Genomic DNA, 22,296 nt, shown 5'->3' with positions numbered 1-22,296 from the left:
ACAAAGCAAAGCTAATGGAACTGTGTTTTCAACTGAACGATCAGCTGAGACTGATCAGTTACACAACAATCAATTGAGACTGATCAGTTACACGCTAGTCAATTAATCCTATCGGCTAAAGAAGTCAACTGATTTTATCAGCTTTACACATCATCAGTTAAGGACGTAGCCAACAACCGACAGTTTGTCAGAAGAATGTTTACATGGATATTCAATGGATATAAAGATTCAAATGTATTCAATGTTACCGTTAGAATCAAAGCTTATAAATAGCCGAGAAGATCACTGAGAAATATATGAAGTTAACTGAGTTACCCAACTATCGAGCTGTACAGTCAGTTTCAAGAACTCTACGAATATTCTTTCAAAGCTCAGTTTTACAAAATCTCACACTTATTATACATATCCATATTTTTCAGGCTATACTTTGAGCTTCAAGCACAAACATTCATTGTTGTTTTATTCAATCTTTGTAAGACCAATTGTGCTTCAAAATTAAATCAGTTGAGTACTGATAAAAATTGTATTGATACTAAAAGTTTAAGTTTTGGAATTGTTAAGTCCAAACTGAAGTGTGTTTGTAAAAATTATTGTATAGATCAAAGTATTTTACCGAATATCTCATCATCGAGATAGAAGGGGTGACGCAAGAATGTTTGAAATCTCGAAATATCCACAAATCTTGTGTTGCTTATTATCAGTTTTATTATATCTGTTTCTTCAATTATTTCCGCACTTTTATTAAGTTAACTGATTGGCATTGACAACAAGATTCGTGAATTTAGTTTATCAATAAATGGATTCTTTCATCGAAAAGTTGTGAAAATTGTCAAGTGTTTATTCAACCTCCCTTTCTAAACAATTTATCAAACCCAACTGATCCTAACAAGTGGTATCAGAGCGGTTGAATCGTGTTTCTGAGAATTTCATATCTACAAATCAGATTACCATGTCTTCTTTCAACAAAGTTCTAATGTTTTCCAGAGAAGATTTTGACGATTGGAAGACTAGAATGCAGGCTCCCCTAGCTGCACAAGATGATGATATGTGATACGTTATCACTGACGAACCCATGAAATATTGAAAGCAAGTACTGTTGTTGCCATAACTGATGGTGCACCACATCGCATTGAGAAGCCTAGAGAAGAATGGACAACAGAAGACAAAAAAAAAGCCAATTTGGACAATGTGGCTAAGGATATACTGTACAAAACCTTGGACAAGGTTACGTTCAGTAAGATCAAGCTCTGCAAGACAGCAAAAGAAATTTGGGAAAAATTAATTCAGCTGTGCGAGGGAAATGAAAAAACGAAAGAACATAAACTCTCAGTTGTTGTTCAGAAGTTTGACGATATTAAAATGAAGATTGGAGAGTCTACGAACAATTACGATGAAAGAATCAGCAGCATTATAAATGAACTTGGAAAAGTAAATTCAAACAAAGAAGTTGAGCTGAAGGTGGTTCGAGGTCTTCCCAAGGAGTGGGATGTTAAAAACATGCCATGAGAGAGTCAAATTACCTGAATAAGGTCGAACTACATGATTTGTTTTCCGATCTAAAAGCTTATGAGTTTGAGCTGCAAACAAGAGAAGGAGAACCTTCTACACTAGCAGTTACAATTGCGCTTAGTGCTATCAAACTGGAACCAACTGGTTCTGTTGAGAAAACTGCAGATCAGTTGAATAATGACGCCATGTCATTATTTGTGAAGAGATTTGATAAATTCATGAGAAGAAACCAAGGTTCATTCTAGAGGCAATATCATAAAAACAACTCGAAGTAAGAACCAAACTCTTGCTTCAATTGTGGAAAGCAAGGACACTTTATTGCTGACTGTCCGAAACCAAAGAAGTACAATAGATATTCAGCTGAAAAAGTGAAGAGATCAGTTGAATACAAAAGAAGAGACATGAATGATAAGAGATCATTCAAGAAGAAGCATGAAGTCTTGCTAGCTGAAGAGAGCAAATCAAAATGGGCAGAGAGACTGATAGTGAAAAGTCAGAATCAGAGAGCTCGAGCAGCTCCAGTGATGATGAAGAAGAGGTTAAGTGCTTAGTGGCAAATGATGCAGAACTGGAGTCAACAAGTGAACAGGTATTTGACTTCAGATCTACTGATTTTACACGAGAATAACTCATTACCACTTTCCATACATGGTGAATGAGTATCACAAACTTGCTCGCTCATTTCAAAAAGCCAAAGCTGAGCAAACTGATCTCAAGGACAACAAAATTGAAACTGATGAGTCAATTGAATTGTTGAGTCTGAAAAGGGATATTGCAAAGCAAAAGCTGAAATGATCGATAGAAAATCCTTGATTAATCAATTGAAAAATGAGATTTCAAAACAAATTGACTTGATCCAGTTTTGTATTTGGATAGCGGATGCTCGCGACATATGACAGGGGATGCTGAATTGCTATCCCAACTGATCAAATACACTGGTCCAAACATCAATTTTGGAGACAACTCTAAAGGTAGAACTGTGGGTAAGAGTAAGCTTATCCATGGTAACATTATTTTTAAAGATGTCTTACTGATTGATAATTTGAAGTATAACTTGATTAGCATCAGTCAGTTATGTGACAATAATTTCTCAGTCCAGTTCAACAACCACATGTACACAGTTAAGAACTCAATTGATGACATCATTATAACTGGAAATCGTTGTGGCAATACTTACAAAGTCAGTTGGACTGATCAACCTAATGTACCATTATGTTTTGTAGCTTCAAAATCTTCTAAAAACTGGTTGTGCATAAAAGGTTGAACCACTTGAACTTTAAGTCTATTGCTCATCTGATTAACCATGATCTTGTAACCGGTCTATCTTAAATAGATTTTTAAAAAGACAAAATTTGTTCAGCATGTTAGTTTGGTAAACAAGTAGGAACTTCATTTAAAAACAATAGTAATAAATCTTCTTCCAGATGCTTAGAACTACTGTATATGGATTTTTTGGGTCCAATATCAGTCATGAGTTTAGGGAGAATGAAATACACCTTGGTAATCATTGATGATTTTTCAAAAGACCAAACTGCTGCACAACTGATTAAGCTTTTCAAAAGATTATTAAATGAAAATTAGTTGGAACTGACAGAATAAGATTTGATCGAGGGACTGAATTTGTCAATCAAAATCTTTCTCAATTTTTAAAAAATACCGGAACTAAGCATGAGTTTTCAGTAGCTAGAACACCTCAGCAAAATGGTGTAGCTGAAAGAATAAATCGAACTCTTAAAGAAACTACTAGAACAATGCTTGCTGATTCTGGTATTTCTCAACGGTTTTGGGCAGAAGTAGTAAACACTGCATGTTACACTCATAACAGATCAGTGATTATTAATAATCATTTAAAAACCCATATGAGATCTGGAATGGACATAGAAGTGTGGTGTCCTAGTTTAGAATATTTGGCTGCAGATATTTTATTCACGATAATGGAAAAATTATTTGAAAACTTTTGACGCAAAATCTGCAGAGGGAATATTTCTGGGTTATTCATCAGTTAGTAAATCTTATAGAGTTTTTAATAAATGTACTTTGAATGTAGAAAAATCGATTCATGTTATATTTTATGAATCAGGAATAATTGATAAGCCAACTGATCCAGTTGAGCTAGTTGATCATTTTACAGATACAAGTTTGGAGGATGATAGTGAAGAAGAAATTCATATCAATCGAAATATCCTTCAAACACCAGAACCAGAGATATTAGATCAATCAGTTGAACAAGAAATTGTTCCCGATAATCAGTTGGTGGAACAAAATGATGAAATTCAAATACCAACTGAAGCAGCAGCAACTGAAACTGGAGAAAACTTCAAGTTACCAACTGAAACAGTTGCTGAAATCAATCCAACCAATGCTGAATACAGATGGAAGAAATCACATCCACTAGAACTGGTTATAGGAAATCCATCTGATCCGGTAAGAAATCGGAATCAAATGATTAATTTATTTATTCATTCAGCTTTTGTTTCCCAAGAGGAACCAAAGAAAACTGACGAAGCTCTTGTTGATCCGAAAACTGACGAAGCTCTTGTTGATCCTAACTGGATAAATGTTATGCAAGAAAAGCTAATCAGTTTACCCATAACAATGTTTGGAACTTAGTTCCAAGACCAGTTTCTAAAACCATGATAGGTGCAAAGTAGGTATATAGGAACAAACCGAACGAAGATGATTCTGTTGTGCGCAATAAAGCAAGGCTTGTAGCACAAGGATACAGAAAAAAAGAAGGAATTGATTACGACGAGACATATACACCAGTTGCACGACTTGAAGCAACCAGAATATTCCTTACTTATGCCTCATTCAAAGAATTTAAGGTCTACCAAATGGATGTCAGGAGTGCATTCTGAATGATCAGTTGCATGAAGAAGTGTATGTTGAACAACCACCAAGTTTTGTTAATCACTTTCTTCTAGATCATGTTTATCATTTGAACAAAGCTTTATATGATCTTAAACAAGCTCCAAGAGCTTTGTATGAGACACTTTCAAAATTCCTAATTGAACACGATTTTACTGTTGGATCAGTTGATAAGACTTTGTTTAAATTTTCAAAGAATGATTATATTTTACTTGTGAAAATATATGTTAAGGATATTATTTTTAGGTCAACTAACCCCAAATTATGTAAGAAATTTGTCAAGTTAATGCAGGAGAAATTTGAGATGAGTATGATGGGTGAACTGACGTTCTTTCTTGGTCTACAAGTGAAGCAACTGGAAAATGGTACTTTTATCAGTCAGACAAAATACACGAAGGAACTGCTTAAAAAATTTGACATTGAATCATGTTCAGCTGAAAATACTCCCATAAGCTTATCGATAAAATTAGATAAAGATAAATGAGGAATATTAGTTGAGACGGCACTCTACGGATGTATAATAGGTTCTTTATTATACCTAACTGCTATTCCTCCTGATATTGTATTTGTTGTTTCCATGTGTGCTAGATTTCAGGCAAATCCTAAGCAATCACATTTTTCAGCTGCCAAACGCATATTGAAATATTTTAAAGACCCGCAAATTTGGGCCTATGGAATGCTAAAGACTCATCATTCAATTTAGTTGCCTATTCAGATGCAGATTATGCGGGATGTAAGCTTGATCGTAAAAACACCAGTGGATCATGTCAGTTTCTAGGAGACAGACTGATTTCATGGTTCAGCAACAAGCAAACATCCATAGCAACTTCCACAACTGAACCAGAATATCTAGCTGATTGAAGCTGTTGCGCTCAACTGCTCTGAATTCAGCAAAAACTGAAAGATTATGGAGTCATTGCAGAAGAATCACAAATCTTCTTTGACAATACAAGCACAATTGTGAACACATATAATCCAGTTCTTCACTCCAGGACCAAACATATTGATGTCAGACATCACTTCATCAAAAAAAATGCTCTGAAGAAGGCAATCAGGCTGGAGTATTTATCAACCGAAAAACAAGCGGCTGACATCTTCACCAAACCATTACCTGAGACTAAGTCTTAATATTCTTGGTTTAATTGATTTGTCTTAATCTCAGTTGCATTATTTTATGTCAGCTAGAACTGTCAGTCAATGGTTATTCAGTTGTTACTAATTTTCATTCAGTTAGTATCATTTAGATTGCAGGAAAACAAAGCAGTAAAAGAATAGACAAACATTGACTAAAATTAGATTTTTATTAATGAAAACGATTAGCTATTACATTGTCTATTTCTGTTTCTACTGCAATCAGCTAGGATTTTATCCATACGGATAACTTTCCGGTGGAAGTTTTCATGAACTTATCTGAAAAATCAATGTTTTTCAGAGTCTTCTGCTCCTTGAAAAGCATTAGATGGTAGACACCTTCGTCTATGAAGATTTATGAAGCTTCAGTGACGCTGAGGTGCCACATATATTTATTTTCAGTTGTCACTCGCTTTCTAGTAACAACACGTCCCTCCTCTTGGAAGGACTGCAGCTCCTGGATTTTTGTCCAGGTCGACAACGTCTTCTCAAAGATGAGGTCTTCTATTTTCAGCTTTCGAGTAGCTTCAATGGATTGCTGGAACTCCTTAGCCATATCCGGTTGCTGAGAAATGCTTGATGCATCCATTTTCTGTTGTTTTACTTTATGTTATCTGCTGAAATATTTAACTGATATTGTGACTAACCATTTCACTCTTATTTATAGATAAGCTTTGAGTTATCTGAAGAAACACATTTGTTATATCCGATGATTCAACTTCCTAGGATAAGAATTATCTTATATTTATGCGATATATTTAAGGAAAAATTGGTGACTTTACTTTATACTATCTAAATTTTATGTCATTCAGTATTGTTAGTCAACTGGTTTTCAGTCAACTTGAAAAGAGAACATAGCGGTAAAACTGATGAGTAGCAATGAACTGACATTGAAATTTTATTGATAATATCTCTCTGTTATTACACGGTTTAATTCCATTTCTACAACATTTAGTTTAATGAATAACCAGCTGGACATTTCCTCAAAATTTTACTAAAATCCTCTGTGAAGGCAATTTTGTCCGGTATACTATACTATTTGCCGAGGATTAGGTATTACAGACCTTCATCAGTTAAAAGGTCTGACGTATGAATAACGGAGAGACGATGCTTATACTTGATTTCAGTTGTTTAATGTTCATCAGTGGCAACTAATTTATCTCTCTGAATAGTTTCAAAATCATGAATCTTCGTCTAGGTGGACATTACTTTATCAAAGACAAAATCTTCGATATCTTTCTTCCAAGTTTCCACGAATGAAAGCCTTTCTGCAAGATTAGGCTTCTTGGAACTGGTTGCTTTGACCATATGCGCTTAATTAATATTATCTGTTAGAATATTTTGTATCTGATAAGTTTGATCTTATTTATAGACAGGCGCTAACTAAAGAAACAAAAAGAAGATGAAGAGACATCAGTCAAACGAATTCAATTAACTCATCGAGAATGAGATTCTATTAAATTTTTTTATTTATATGCATTTATTTAGGGGGAATGTCGATTTTAAATTGGTTAACTGATAAGACAATTGTCAGTTGGTCTTCAACTGAACTGATCCAATTCTCAACTGATCACTCAGTTATTGACTGAACTGATCTTATCATATATGTATGTGACTGTTAAAATTAAGAATTTAATTGTGTCTTTCTTTGAAAAGTGATTGGATCTCCACGCTAAACTGTGATCTCTCATCCTCCTCTCGACCCTGATCATGTCCCACCTGTTGTCATGCACACATACAAACACAACAACAGCCGGATAAATCCGGTGAGAATATGATTCCCCGTATAAACAACGTATACATGCATTTCATGTAAAATCATATAAGAAAGCATAAACAGCTATCAAATAACATGTATCACAATCTGTGAAACATAAAACAAGATAAACTATAAATCAACTATGACTCTAAATCTCTGACTCGACTTTGATCTAGTCTAGAGATCTCGGTTCGAATAAGAACGCAACAGTCTCCCATCTAATCCCTCCATCTAGATGGTGGTAAGTTCTTATTTCTGGACTTTGGTCCACTATATCGAATATCTGCAATAGGGACTGATCTGTCTCCAAAGCACAACGATATAAACCAAATATCCAGTGTCTTGGCACATTTTCCGAAGACTTGGCACCTCTACCAATGATTAGGCACATCTGCCCACGACTCTTTCTCGATATCTATCTTATATTCTCTGTTTTTCTATAAATCAATAGAATAAGCATACACATTCCAATAATACAAAAGTATTAAAACAATAACAAACAAGTATGTGGTTTTGGGAAACTCAAGTCAGATCTAACTCGAGTCGCATCTCCTGGTTAACATTGATTTATACATTTCTTTCGTTGGGGTTTGGCTCTGTTCTGTTTTTGAATCTTCAATACCAATCTGGCATAACATATTCGAGGAATACAATATCAACATATACCCCAATCAATACCAAATATAATCAGAACTCAATCTAATTCTGTTTCGGCGGCATAACATCACAATCTCAATATACCAAGCAATACCATATCAACAGATATCAATCTCAACAACTCATATCAATTGATAAACACCATTTCAATACCAAATCTGTATATGCACAATCAAATCAAATCTGAAAAATGATGACAATTTCATACGGTATCTGTTCTTCGATCCGATTTCGATTATACAATGTCTAATATCACATGAACACCATATATTAATCATATCATGATTCCTTCAATACCATATTTCCAAACTCTGTTGAATCATAAGAAAACTTACATTCGTGTGAAGCGTTTGTCGGGAGGATCACAAAAATAAATTCGGATTGAAATTCAGACGGGCGGATCTTGCACAAATCACAATTTAATTCAAAGAAAGTTAAAGCTTTTTCCCCTGGAGCTTTTCTCGTTCTTTATTGCTGAGTTTGAAGGAATGAAACTTGTTATGCATTCTTCTGCTCGCGCATATGCGCACCCTCTCTTCGCGCATATGCGCGAGGTCCTCTGCCATGCCCGCGCATATGCGCGTCCTGTCTCCACGCATATACGCGAGGTTTTCTGCCTGTCTCGCGCATATGCGCGCAATGGTTCCGCGCCACATGCTATTCAAATCGTGCCTCGGAATTATCCTTCCAATTGCAACAAATCACAAATCAACAATCTCAGATTAACGTGGCCTCACGTAGTCCAACCAATTATCATTCACTTTTACACTACACGTTTGCACATTTTTAACTCAATTAATCTTGGACTGACACGTGTCCAAAAATTCGAACAGTCACCAACATAAGAAATTAACCCGCTTCATTTCAATTTCTTTACGAGCATTTCAACTTACAGAGCAAATCAAACTGCCAAAGCTTTTTCTCTTACACAGATCCTCAAAACAACTCAGAAATGGCAAGCCAATTTCCCGCTTACATTCTAAATGCTATGGCCATTTATTTTGATCCAGTCCTCTCTGTTAAGGATGAATCCATTTGAAGCGTCTTTTTGAAGCTAAAAGCTGTTGGATTGAAGAAGTTTCTTGGGTCATCTACCCAGGAAATCTATTCTAAAGAGATTCAAGATTTATACTATAATGACTACATCTCTGCTGAAGGGAAAATCACAACCACTGTCAGCAGTAAGTTGCTGGTTTTAGATGAAGAATCATTCAGAACCTTTTTCCAACTGCCTTTGGATGGTTTTCTCACTTTTCTAAAGTGAAAGTTGATGATGTTGAAGAGATGCTGACGCTTCTCTCTGCTGATGGGAAGAAGATAAATATATCTGATCCCAAGAAGGAGCTCAAATATGAATCTCAGTTATTGGCAGACATAGTGGCCAAGGGTGTTCTATCCAAGGCAAGTTCTTTTGATGCCCTGACCCTTGAGAAATTTCAAGTTATGGCTGTTGTGATAAATGGACGGAAACTGAACTGGTCGGCCATTATTTTCAACACTCTGAAAAATATGGTTCAGTCAACCTTAAGTCCAAAGGCTATGCCATGCCTATCTACTTCATCTTGAAGAGCAAAGGTTTGGTAGATGAATCGGCTGAGAAGTCATCCAAATACAAAGTCTTAATTTTTCAGAATGTTCAGCCACAGAAGACAAATTTTGACATCTCTCCCGAGCAGTTTTTGAAATTCAAAAAGTAGATTGAGACGTAGGAAGCTCCCAAATCAGTAAAGTAGACCAAGGACTTGGAGAAATCAAAGAAGGCAATCAAGAGGAAATTGATTGTGAGTGAAGAATCGAAGAAAGCCCCTTCTCCAAAAATCTTGAAAAAGCCAAGGACCGAGAAAACCAAGACTATTGCAACTAAGGAAGCCATCCCAGTTGAGAGACTGAAGCCAACTGGAGCTGAACAGTCCATAAGTGCAATACCAATCAGGGCAGTTCCAGTTGCTCCCTCAACTGATCCTCATCAACCTCCTCCAATTGCTCCTGCAAAGAAGACTATCAGCGAATATGGTGATAAACAAAAACAAGTTGGATTGAGAGCACCACTGATCACTATAGTCGGTCCAACTCCACCCCCTTTTGCCCGACCAAAGGGCTTGGTGATACGTGAGAAGGTAGATTCAACAGTTTCAGGGCTGAGCATTACTCATGCCCTCACTGACCCAAAAGGTAAGGGCAAGATGATTTAAGAACTCAGACCAACCAACTCAATTCAGACTCATATTGACTTGATATGGGAAGAACTAAATGAGTTCTGTGAATCAAAGTTGAAAGCGTACAATGAATGGGTCAAATTCAGGACTAAAGTGTTTGCCAGTGATTGCATAAGAAATCAGTTTTGGAAAAATTCATCGCTTTGGAAACAATAATCATAAAGGTATTTAAAGCTGCCTTGATTACTCAAGCACTGGAAAGGAGGAATTACTTCTTTGATCTGATGCGTGTCAAAAAGTTAGCGCAAGTCATAGATCGGCCACGCGTCAACTATGATCCTACCAGTCCAACTACCTTCAATGACAAAGAAGTTTTTGATCAGCTGGACATGGATCTTATATCATTTCAGATGAAGATCAAAGATTGGGAAATGAGACAAGAATTGATTATTCTAGCTAATTCCCAAAGTTAATTGTCAAAATAGCAAGCTGAACCCTCAACTCATCAGCCAAAGCCATCCAAAGAAGCAGTTGCTGAACAATCTGAGCAAGCAACTGATCATTCTTCCAATGATGCTCAGCCGTCATCTTCTGCTCATCAGTCTCCTCAACTATACTCAATTGAGCTGTCACTGGCAAATGTCGATGAAGTAATACAATCAATTGATCTACTGCTGCTCAGACCTCCACCCAACCTCAAGAACCTCAACAGGAGGTAGTTGAAGAATTATTCCAGAAATGGTTACAGCTGTGACTGAATCAACAAATAGGGCCTTGGTAATTTTCAATGGAGAAGACAATGGGAAAGAACCAGAATCATCTGAAGCCATGTCTCCTCAAATACCAATGGCTACTGACACTATGATAGAAGATATTCAGTCCAGTCTTTCAAAATTTAATTTCATCTATCTCTGATATGAAGTCAACTTAATGGATGCAAACATTGAAGACTGATTCTACAAAAGAGAATTCTATGAAGAGCCTGCACCATGTTACTAAGGATATTAGTTCCTTATTTCTCCAATTGGATCAGTCGAAAAAGGACAGATTAACAGTTCCAGCACTTTTCCAGACTCAGGACCTGATCAATCGAATGGATTTTATACAAACCAGCATGACTGAGAGATTGGATCTAATGCAGAAACAGATGATGAATCTATGGTAACCTCAGATGTCTGCATATTATCTAGCAAGGTTTATGGGTTTGCCAAAAAGAGAGAAGAACAACAGCAGCAGCAATTCAAGAAAAGATCCAATCAACCAACTGATCAAGGACCAGCTGATAAAAGAGCAAATAAATGAAGAAGTCCAGATCAGTTAGAAGACGAACTCTTTATTCAGTTGAGAGTTTTGGCACATTTTCAGTCAGTCAGTAAAAGAGTATATTATTCTTTTATTCTTTTTACCGATCTGTACACTGAAAGAATATTCTTTCATTCAGAAATTCTTTTATTATTTTATTCTTTTACGAATCTATACATTGAAAAAGAGTTATCAATAGAAGATTATTTTATCTACAAGAGTTTAGTTTGATCAGTTCATATATTCTAAGTTTTGTCAAATACCAAAAAAGAGGAAATTGTTGGAAACTAAATTTCGGAGTTTGACAAATTATGCATGAAAAGATTGAACAACTGATCAAGAAAACTGAAGGTAACTAAACTAAAGATTCATAAACTGATAGTTCCCCGAACTGAAGATTAATGTGTATAAAATTCTAGGCAATTGAACTAAGAGAAGCTAACTGAACTGTGTTGTCAACTAAACGATCAGTTGAGACTGATCAGTTACACAACAATCAGTTGAGACTGATCATTACACACTAATCAGTTAATCCTATCGGCTAACGAAGTCAGCTAATTTTATCAGCTTTACACGTTATCAGTTATGGACGTAGCCAACAACTGACAGTTTATACAGAAGCAGTGGGAACGCCGCATTTCATAAAAGCTACAGTGTACGATTGTCAGAAGAATGGTGACATGGCTATTCAATAGATATAAAGATTCAAATGTATTCAATGTTACCGTTGGAATCAAAGCCTATAAATAGCCGGAAAGATCAACCGAGAAATATACGAAGTTAACTGGGTTACCCAACTATCGAGCTGTACAGTCAGTTTCAAGTAATCTACGCATATTCTTTCAAAGCTCAGTTTTACAAAATCTCACACTTATTATACATATCCATAGTTTTCAGGCTATACTTTGAGCTTCAAGCACAAACATTCATCGTTGTTTTATTCGATCTTTGTAAGATCGGTTGTGCTGAATTACATCAGTTGAGTACTGATAAAAATTGTATTGATACTAAGAGTTTTAGTTTTGGTATTGTTAAGTCCAAACTGAAGTGTGTTTGTACAAACTATTTATATATCAAAGCTTTTTAGTGAATATCATATCCTCGAGATAGAAGGGTGACGTAGGAGTGTTTGAAATCTTCGAACATCCACAAATCTTGTGTTTCTTATTATCAGTTTTATTCTATATGTCTTTCAGTTATTTCTGCATTTTTATTAAGTTAATTGATTGATATTTACAACAAAATTCGTGAATTCAATTTATCATTAAACTAATTCATCTATCGAAAAGTTGTGAAAATTGTCAAGTGTTTATTCAAACCCTTCCCCCTTCTTCTGAACACTTTATCACACTCAACATATCCAATTAGAAAATATTTTATCTTGTCGTCCCCGGTCTACTTTCTCTAGCTTATTATCGAATATTCGGATAGAATCTTAAATTCTCATGAAATCATGCAATCTAATAATCTAATAATGCAAAATAGTCATTTAATTATCCAATTAGACATTCTATCATATAAAATACATCAAGTAAGTATTTAAAATCAATTAAATAAAACTATTAAGTAATTTAAATCATTTGCATGCATGTTGTTTACGTGGGTTGGATTTTTGGATGTTACAGACATTGATAGGTCGAGCTCGACACATGAAGAGAAAGATAACAATATTATCGAGCTCTCATCAAACGTGAGGCAAAATACGTGCACGGAGTTACAATTGAGCTCTATTTATTGCAAAATTATGATTGGCTGATATTATTCGAGAAAATAATTTAGCAGTTGGTCCTTGCATACTCACAAAAGATATTGGATTCTCCATTTTCATCACCCTCTTCATCAGAGGGTGATGAAAATGTCAAAATAGTGGGAGAAAATTAATAAAAACAAAATTCCGTATTTTATTTCTTATAAAATATTTTCAAATAGCCGGAAATGATTATCGGTTTCATATTCAGTATATTTTTTATTTTTTCATGCAATCTATTTATGTTATTCTTGATTAGAACAAGCCAACCAAATTCTAATTTTTAAGATTGGCTAGAAAAATTGTTCCGAATTCCTAGAAAATGACATACACACTAATGTCAGTCTTATTGAACTTGCAAAGCATGTGATATGATGGTACCATAATATACAAGTTAAATTGTAATATGCTCGCTTATATGTCAAATAAACTGTGGAGACAGTTTGAGGAAATAATGAATGACGTTGACATTCAAATGCGCATGCAAAGGTTGTATGATACTGAAACTCGTACAGTGATGCACACTACTTTCAAAGATTTCATGACTACATACATATAACATAGGGCTTGATAGGTGGTGTTTTTACGTGTTTATTGCATTAGTTTTATTTGTGTTTGCATTGTGCATGCATGCATTTCATTTACATTTTGTTCATTTTAGAGTAATCATTTGCATTTTATCATATCTCACTGTTGGGTGATGAATTTGCAGGAAAAATGGTCGGAAAACGGAAAATATAGCAAAGTGTGCAAAGTTGAAGAATTCGGACAGAATACTCGACGCCCGAGCGGTAGAATTTTACCGCCCGGGCGCGAAAGATGACTAATTGAGCAAGCCTTACAGAAAGTTGGCGCCCGACCGGTATTTTTATACCGCCCGGGCGCGAGAAGACGAAGTGCCAGACAGAAAGTTGGCGCTCGGGCGGTAATTTTCTACCGCCCGAGCGCGAATGCCGTACCAGCCGAGGGACATCACAGAAAGTTGGCGCTCGAGCGGTACTTTTCTACCGCCCGAGCGCCGCCTATTTTTGGAAATTATTGTGCGCGATTCTCTACCTTATTTTGGAGGTGTGGTTGATATGGTAAGGCGATTGCACGTTTTTGAGGGATATTCAGACATTATTGAAGGAGCACAAGGAGTTTTTGGAGAGCTTTTGCACTTGGATTGAAGATTCGACGGTTTCCGGGCATCGTTCTTCGCAGATTTCGTCACGTCTCGTATTTCTAGTTTATTTTCTTTTATTTAAATATTGTTTTGCTTATTTTAATTATGAATTCTAGTAGCTAAACTTTCATATTTGTTGGGATTAAAGGGGATCCTACCCCGAACGTTGAATCGAATTAATTTATATTTTGATTGTGCGTTATTCTTGATTTTACTACTGTTTTATCGTGTCATTAAAGAATAGCTAACTTTAACGACGTTTTTATATCACGAGTGAGTTCGAGAGAATAACGAGTGATAGGATCGAGTAGTAGAATTCGCGGATCTACAATTTACGTAGATATATGAAATTGAATACGTGCCGATAGTCATAATCCTTAGGGTCGAAAACTAGGGGATTTCATCAATCGAAATGCGATTCATTCTTGATAAATAATTAAAGACATTTAATTACTTCATTGAGTGAATTAGTTTGCCATAGCTCGAGAGAGTGTGTTCAATAGATTAGGAAATCATGTCGGAAGCGTAGCTCACGATCGAACGAATTAATTGATTAACGAGGGGTAGGTGAACCGAGATTCAACAAATCCATTTCCTATTGAGTTTAATTCAATCATTTTAGATATAAATTCTCATTCATCACTTGTTGAGTCATTTTGATTGCATATTTAATTGAGTATAGTAGGAATAATCACACAAATCAATTTTCGTTGCTAAATGTTAAATAACTGAAAATAGTAATTGTTAAACACAGTATTCAGTGGAACGATACTCGTACTCACGTACACTATATTATAACTTGGCATCGTGCACTTGCGATCAATTTTTGAGCATACAAAATAATATTTTATTGGGGATTTCACTGTGCAAGTTTTGCTCGATCAAGTTTTTGGCGCCGTTGCCGGGGACTGTTAATCTACAATTTTATTTTTAGTTATTTCCTTTAGCATTATTTCATTTCTCTTGAGATAACACTTCACATTTTCTTACAGATATCCCTTCCAGTGCATGCCAAAGTCACTTGACGTGGAGCTTGAATTCGATCCTGAAATTGAAAGAACCTTCCGCAGAAGGAGACAACAGCAGAGGCTTAAAGAACTTATGGAGAGACACGCGCCAGAACGCGAGGAGGAACAGCGTGAGGAGAGACATATCGAGATGCCACGCCGCATACCAATGCTGGAGTATGCCCAACCTTCTTTGGAAGGTGCACGCCCTAGCATTGTGAGACCTATCGTGCGGGCAAATCACTTCGAAATCAAACCAGCCATTATCCAGATGATTCAGAACACCGTCCAATTTGGAGGACTGCTGTGGACGATCCAAACACACACATCGCGGATTTCCTTGAGATTTGCGATACTTTTAAATTTAATGGAGTTTCTGATGATGCTGTTAGACTGCGTTTATTTCCTTTCTCTTTGCGTGATAAAGCTAAAGCTTGGTTGAATTGTTTACCTGTAGGTTTGATCGCTACATGGGAGGACATGGCGAAGGCATTTCTCATCAAATACTTTCCTCCATCGAAGACCATGAAGCTGCGGGCAGACATCACAACATTTGCTCAGTTCGATCAAGAGTCACTATATGAGGCGTAGGAGCGTTTCAAAGATCTATTACGAAGATGCCCCCATCACGAGTTGCCACTTGGGTTAGTCGTTCAAACCTTCTATTATGGCTTACTTACTCCTAATCGTACTATGATAGATGCTGCTGCTTGTGGAAATCTATTGAGAAAAACTGCTGAGGAAGGCTATGAGCTACTGGAGGAGATGGCTGCTAGCAGTTATCATCCTCAATCTGACAGGAACAACCAGCGGAGAAGTGCCGGAGTTCACCAGGTAACTGATTTTTCTGTTATTACTGCACAACTTGACGCTCTAAACAGGAAAATAGACGGCTTGAATGTGGGTGGCACGGCTATGCGTCTTCAAGAGATATTCTGTGAAAAGTGTGGAGGAGAGCACTATGTGAAATACTGTCAAGATGGAAATCCCTTCTATGTGCAAAATGAGGCAACGGTGAATCAAGTGGGAGTCCAAAACCGCCCAAGGAATGACCCTTATTCGAACACATACAATCCTGGGTGGAGGCAACATCCTAACTTCTCATGGGGCGGTCAAAACAGTCAAACTAGACCGCAAGGAGGACAACAATATGGCAAACAACCGATGTATAGATCCGATCCTCCTAGAGAAGAAAAGTCCAACTTGGAACAAATGATGTCTAAGTTTATTTCATCCACTGAAACTCGACTCCAAAACCAAGATGCATCAATAAAGGGACTCGAGAATCAAATTGGACAGTTGGCCAAGATGATAGCAAGTAGAGAGCAAGGCACCTTGCCAAGTAACACAGAGACGAATCCAAAAGAGCAAGTGAAGGCTATTGAGTTGAAAAGTGGGAAAGTTTTGGAGTCAAGGGAAAAAGAGAAAACTCAAACAGTGGATGAGCAACCCGCGACATCTCAAGGTAAGTCTTCTAACTCCACACTAGCACCCACTGCACAACCAAAAATCGTTATACCTCCTCATTTCCCTGCAGCACTTAAAAAAGCAAAACTAGATGCACAATTCGGTAAGTTTCTCGAGGTGTTTAAAAAGTTGCATATTAATATTCCCTTTGCTGATGCTCTAATGCAAATGCCTAGCTATACTAAATTTTTGAAGGATATCTTAGCAAATAAGAGGAAATTGGAGGATCATATGACAGTCAACTTAACTGAAAATTGCTCCGCTTTAGTGCAAAACAAAATTCCACCTAAGCTAAAAGACCCAGGGAGTTTCTCTATTCCTTGCATGATTGGTGATGTTATTTTTCATAAAGCATTATGTGATCTTGGTGCAAGTATTAATCTGATGCCATTTTCTGTGTTTAGGAAACTTGGGTTAGGAGAGCCTAAGCCGACGAGGATGTCCTTGCAACTGGCTGACAGATCTGTCAAGTATTCCCGCGGAGTGGTTGAGGATGTGCTAGTGAAGGTGGACAAATTCATTTTTCCTGCCGATTTCGTGGTGCTCGACATGGAGGAGGATACCGAGATGCCTCTCATTTTGGGGAGACCATTCCTTGCGACTGGCAAGGCACTTATTGATGTGCAAGAGGGAAAGTTGAGATTGAGAGTGGGCGAAGAAGAGATTACATTTGATGTTTTTAATGCACTTAAGCACACACTGCACTCTGATAGTTGTTTTAGAATTGATGCTTTTGACTCTCTTGTATCCAACTATGTGCAGGATGCTCTTAGGGACCCTTTGGAGGCCACTATCAATACTGAATTGGGAGAAGAGGAGTTAGACGAAGAAAGAGCTGAAATTGTGGCACACTTTAATGCCAACCAACCATGGAGAAGGCCAATGAGGATGCGATTGGAGGATCTAGGAGAACGAAGAGATTTGACCCCTCAAAGGTCAAGCATCGAGGATCCACCAACGCTTGAGCTAAAGCCGTTGCCCCCACACCTCAAGTACGTATACTTAGGTGAGAATAACACTTTACCTGTCATTATTTCTGCTGCTTTGACAGATGTGATGGAGGACAAGCTGTTGGAAGTTTTGAAAGCGCACAAGGGTGCATTTGCGTGGAAGGTGGCAGATATCAAAGGAATAAGTCCATCCGTCTGCATGCACAAGATCTTGATGGAAGAGAAGTACTCACCTCTTGTGCAATCTCAAAGACGATTAAATCCAAAGATGCAAGAGGTAGTAAAGGCTGAAACAATTAAGCTTCTCGACGCAGGTATTATCTATCCTATATCTGATAGTGCATGGGTAAGTCATGTTCAGTGTGTGCCAAAGAAAGGTGGGATTACCGTTATTACAAATGAAAATAATGAATTAATACCCACTAGGACTGTTACGGGATGGCGTGTGTGCATTGATTATAGGAAATTGAATGATGCTACCCGTAAAGATCACCTTCCCCTTCCCTTTATTGATCAAATGCTTGAGAGGTTAGCGGGTCATGAGTTCTATTGTTTTTTAGATGGGTATTCTGGGTATAACCAAATCATGATTGCGCCCGAGGACCAAGAGAAAACCACTTTCACTTGTCCTTATGGCACTTTTGCTTTTAGACGGATGCCATTTGGTTTGTGTAATGCCCCTGCCACTTTTCAGCGATGCATGACTGCTATATTCCATGATATGATTGAGACTTTTCTTGAGATATTTATGGATGACTTCTCGATTTTTGGCTCGTCTTTTAATGATTGTTTGCAGAACTTGCAGGTAGTGTTGAGGAGATGTGAGGAGACAAACTTGGTGCTTAATTGGGAAAAATGACACTTTATGGTACAAGAGGGAATTGTCCTAGGGCACAAGGTTTCGGGGCACGGAATAGAGGTGGATAAGGCGAAAGTTGAAGTTATCAAGAACTTACCACCTCTGGCGTCCATAAAGGGAGTTAGAAGTTTTCTAGGCCACGTCGGTTTTTACCGACGTTTCATCAAAGATTTTTCTAAAGTTGCAAAACCTTTATCCTCTTTACTCATGAAAGATGTGCCTTTTGATTTCAATTCTGATTGTTTGCAGGCATACGAGAAGTTGAAAGAGCGCTTAGTGACGGCTCATGTCTTGGTGGCACCGGATTGGGATCTACCCTTCGAGATCATGTGCGATGCTAGCGATACTGCGGTAGGTGCTGTCCTCGGACAAAGACAAAACAAGGTATTTCACACCATATACTATGCAAGTAGGACTCTAGATGAAGCACAGTTGAATTATGCCACCACCGAAAAAGAGTTACTTGCAGTAGTGTTTGCACTTGACAAGTTTCATGCTTATCTTGTTTTGTCGAAAGTAATTGTGTTTACTGATCACTCTGCCCTTAAATATTTACTTGCAAAGAAAGATGCAAAGCCACGCTTACTTCGGTGGATTTTATTATTGCAAGAATTTGATGTGGAAATAAAAGATAAGAAGGGTGTTGAGAATGTGGTTGCAGATCAATTGTCTAGATTAGAATTTATCAGTAATGATTGTGTGACTGATGCGATTAATGATTGGTTTCCGGATGAGCAGTTGTTTGAGGTGAAAAATAGTCCATGGTATGCAAATTTTGCGAATTTTCTTGTTACAGGCTCACCTCCCCCAAATCTAACATTTCACCAAAGAAAGAAATTCTTTTCGGACGTGAAATATTATTTTTGGGAGGAACCTTTCTTGTTTAAGATTTGTGCAGATTCTATGATTCGGAGATGTGTGGCGGAGGAAGAGATGGGATCGATTCTTACTCATTGCCATGACCGTGAGATAGGTGGTCACTTTGGACCAACGAGGACGGCATCTAAGGTACTCGAATGTGGCTTTTATTGGCCAACCCTCTTTAAAGATGCTCGTTCTTATGTGCTAGCATGTGATAAATGCCAACGGACAGGTAACATCTCTAGCCGTCACGAAATGCCTTTAAATAATATCATTGAGTGTGAGGTTTTTGATGTGTGGGGAATAGATTTCATGGGACCGTTTCCCAGTTCTTTCACGAAAAAATACATTTTGGTAGCGGTGGATTATGTGTCTAAGTGGGTAGAGGCGGAAGCATACGCCACTAATGATGCTCAAGTGGTTCTAAAATTTTTGAAGAAAAACATTTTTAACCGCTTTGGAACACCACGAGCAATCATTAGTGATGGTGGCACTCATTTCTGCAACAAACTCTTTGAAAAACTTTTAAGCAAATATGGTGTCACACATAAAATCTCTACCCCTTATCACCCCCAGACGAGTGGTCAAGTGGAAGTGTCGAACCGAGAGATAAAGAGAATTCTGGAGAAAGTGGTAGGCGTCAGTAGGAAAGACTGGTCGGTGAGGTTAGATGATGCTCTATGGGCATATAGGACTGCTTTTAAAACACCTATAGGCACTACACCGTATAGGTTGTTATTTGGTAAAGCATGTCATTTACCTGTCGAGTTGGAGCATCGGGCATATTGGGCAACAAAAGCGCTGAACTTTAATTTTACTGATGCAGGTGAACAACGTTTGCTTCAATTGGACCAATTGGAGGAGTTCCGGAATTTGGCTTATGATCTTGCACTGTCTTACAAGGAGAAAACCAAAAAGGCTCATGACAAAAGAATCATCGAGAGAGAATTTAAGGAGGGTGAAAGTGTTCTGCTCTACAACTCCCGGTTGCGCTTGTTTCCCAGGTAAATTGAAGTCGCGATGGTCCGGTCCATTCGTGATCTCGAAAGTTTATCCATCGGGAGCTGTGGAATTGAAAGATGGGAAAAATGGGACATTTACGGTCAATGCCCAGCGCCTAAAGCACTACATGGGTGGCACAATTGAGCCACAACTTGGAATCACACGGTTCCAAGAGAATCCGAACTGAGACGGACCGACAGTCAAGCTCTCGACTATAAATTGAGAACTCTTTCTTTTCCCTTCTCTTGTATTTAATTTAATTCTCTTTTTCTTTCGTGTCAGTTTATTTTATTTTCCAGTTGTATAGTTTAAAAAAAAAAACAAATTTATTTCGATTCTGGGCAGAAAGTTGGCGCTCGGGCGGTATTTTTATAACGCTCGAGCGCGAAACTTCCCTTGGCATACAGAAAGTTGGCGCTCGGGCGGTAATTTCTTACCGTTCGAGCGCGCCTGCTTACCTCTGACTATTACATTACAGAAGGTTGGCGCTCGAGCGGTAACTTTTTACCGCTCGAGCGCGACCGCTTTAATAAGCGAGATCCCCTTTCCCTTCTTCATTCTGCACGAAATTTTTCCCCTTTCACTCATTCAAATCCCTAACTCACTTCCACTCTCCTCTCATCTTCTTGCAGGGAATCACTCCAACCATCACGATTCAAGCATCGGGGGCAAGCGCATCCTGCGGAATTCAAGCGTCATCTTCTCCGATTCCCCCAAAATCTCTCATACGCTACTATGGCTCCAAAGAAGAAACAAAGAGGTACTTCCGACTCTTCCTCCTCTTCGACTTTTGATAGGCATCGATTTGTTAGTAAGGAAGCGCGGGCTATGTATGAGCATGCCAAGATGAATAGAAATCCGATAGTGGAGAGGGGATTCCGAAAAGAATCTGCCGATAGGCACCTAGGAACTCGGATAGAATTGGAACGGCGCGGATGGGAAACTTTTTCCAATCATCCTAAGGCAGCGGTAGTTTCGGTGGTGCGTGAATTTTACACGAATGCTATGGAGGGGAGAAATGGGACAGTGTTTGTTCGGGGTGTACATGTCCCGTGTGACTCGGCAACTATCAATGCTTTGTTGGAAACGGCGGAGGTCGACAACTCTCAGTTTTGAGGCTTTAGCTGCTGACCCGAACTATGACTTGATTATCACCGCGCTATGCCATCCGGGTGCGGGTGCGATGTGGAAACCAATGGGCGGACCGCCGAGCTATTTCGATGAGAAATTCTTGACCGTTGACGCTGCCATGTGGTACTTATTTGTGGCCCAACGGATGATGCCGGTCTCGCATAAGAGCGAGGTCCAAAAGGAACGAGCGGTTCTCCTTTTTGCATTAACTCACGGCTACGACGTGAATGTGGGCACACTTATCCACTCTCAAATCATGTTGTGTGCTCGCAACAGTCACGTCGATCTGTTCTTCCCGACAATTATCTCCGAGTTGTGTGCCCGTGCGGGAGTTCTATTCCGGGACGACGAGGAGTGGATTCAACCCATGAAGCCGATTTCCATCGAAGACGATAAGCGAAAGTATGCCAAGCGACAGATTGACTTCCCCACTGAGGAGGAAAATTTAGGTGGCTCTAGCGCCGCCGCTCCACGCCGCCATCCACCACCACCCCGCCGGCGAGCTCACACCGATATGATGGCTGAGAATCTCGCTTTCCAAACGTATCAGGGTCAATTCAACTCGTATGTCACCGACCATCTGTCTCACATTGACTCCATGATGCGCTCGCTGCTTGTGCAAGGGGGCACTAAACCAGGGACCGTGCCGCCGTCTCCGCTACCTTCCTCCCCCATTCCAGTTCCAGTATGATTATTACCAGCAAGGGGATGCCGCCAGAGTGCAA

At 38.4% G+C, this 22,296-nt stretch overlaps 1 non-coding gene across 1 annotated transcript; it reads right to left on the bottom strand.

Annotated features, from left to right (window-relative positions):
- Positions 1-15,830: 15,830 nt before the first annotated feature.
- Positions 15,831-15,936, bottom strand: LOC140810989 (small nucleolar RNA R71). Its single transcript, XR_012113384.1, has one exon. It is a non-coding gene; the product is annotated as a small nucleolar RNA R71 (small nucleolar RNA).
- Between the last annotated feature and the right edge of the window lie 6,360 nt (positions 15,937-22,296).

The sequence above is a fragment of the Primulina eburnea genome, chromosome 13 (genome assembly GCF_022965805.1).
Source record: "Primulina eburnea isolate SZY01 chromosome 13, ASM2296580v1, whole genome shotgun sequence".
NCBI classification, from domain to species: Eukaryota; Viridiplantae; Streptophyta; class Magnoliopsida; order Lamiales; family Gesneriaceae; genus Primulina; species Primulina eburnea.
This window is presented reverse-complemented; position numbering and strand designations above follow the sequence as displayed.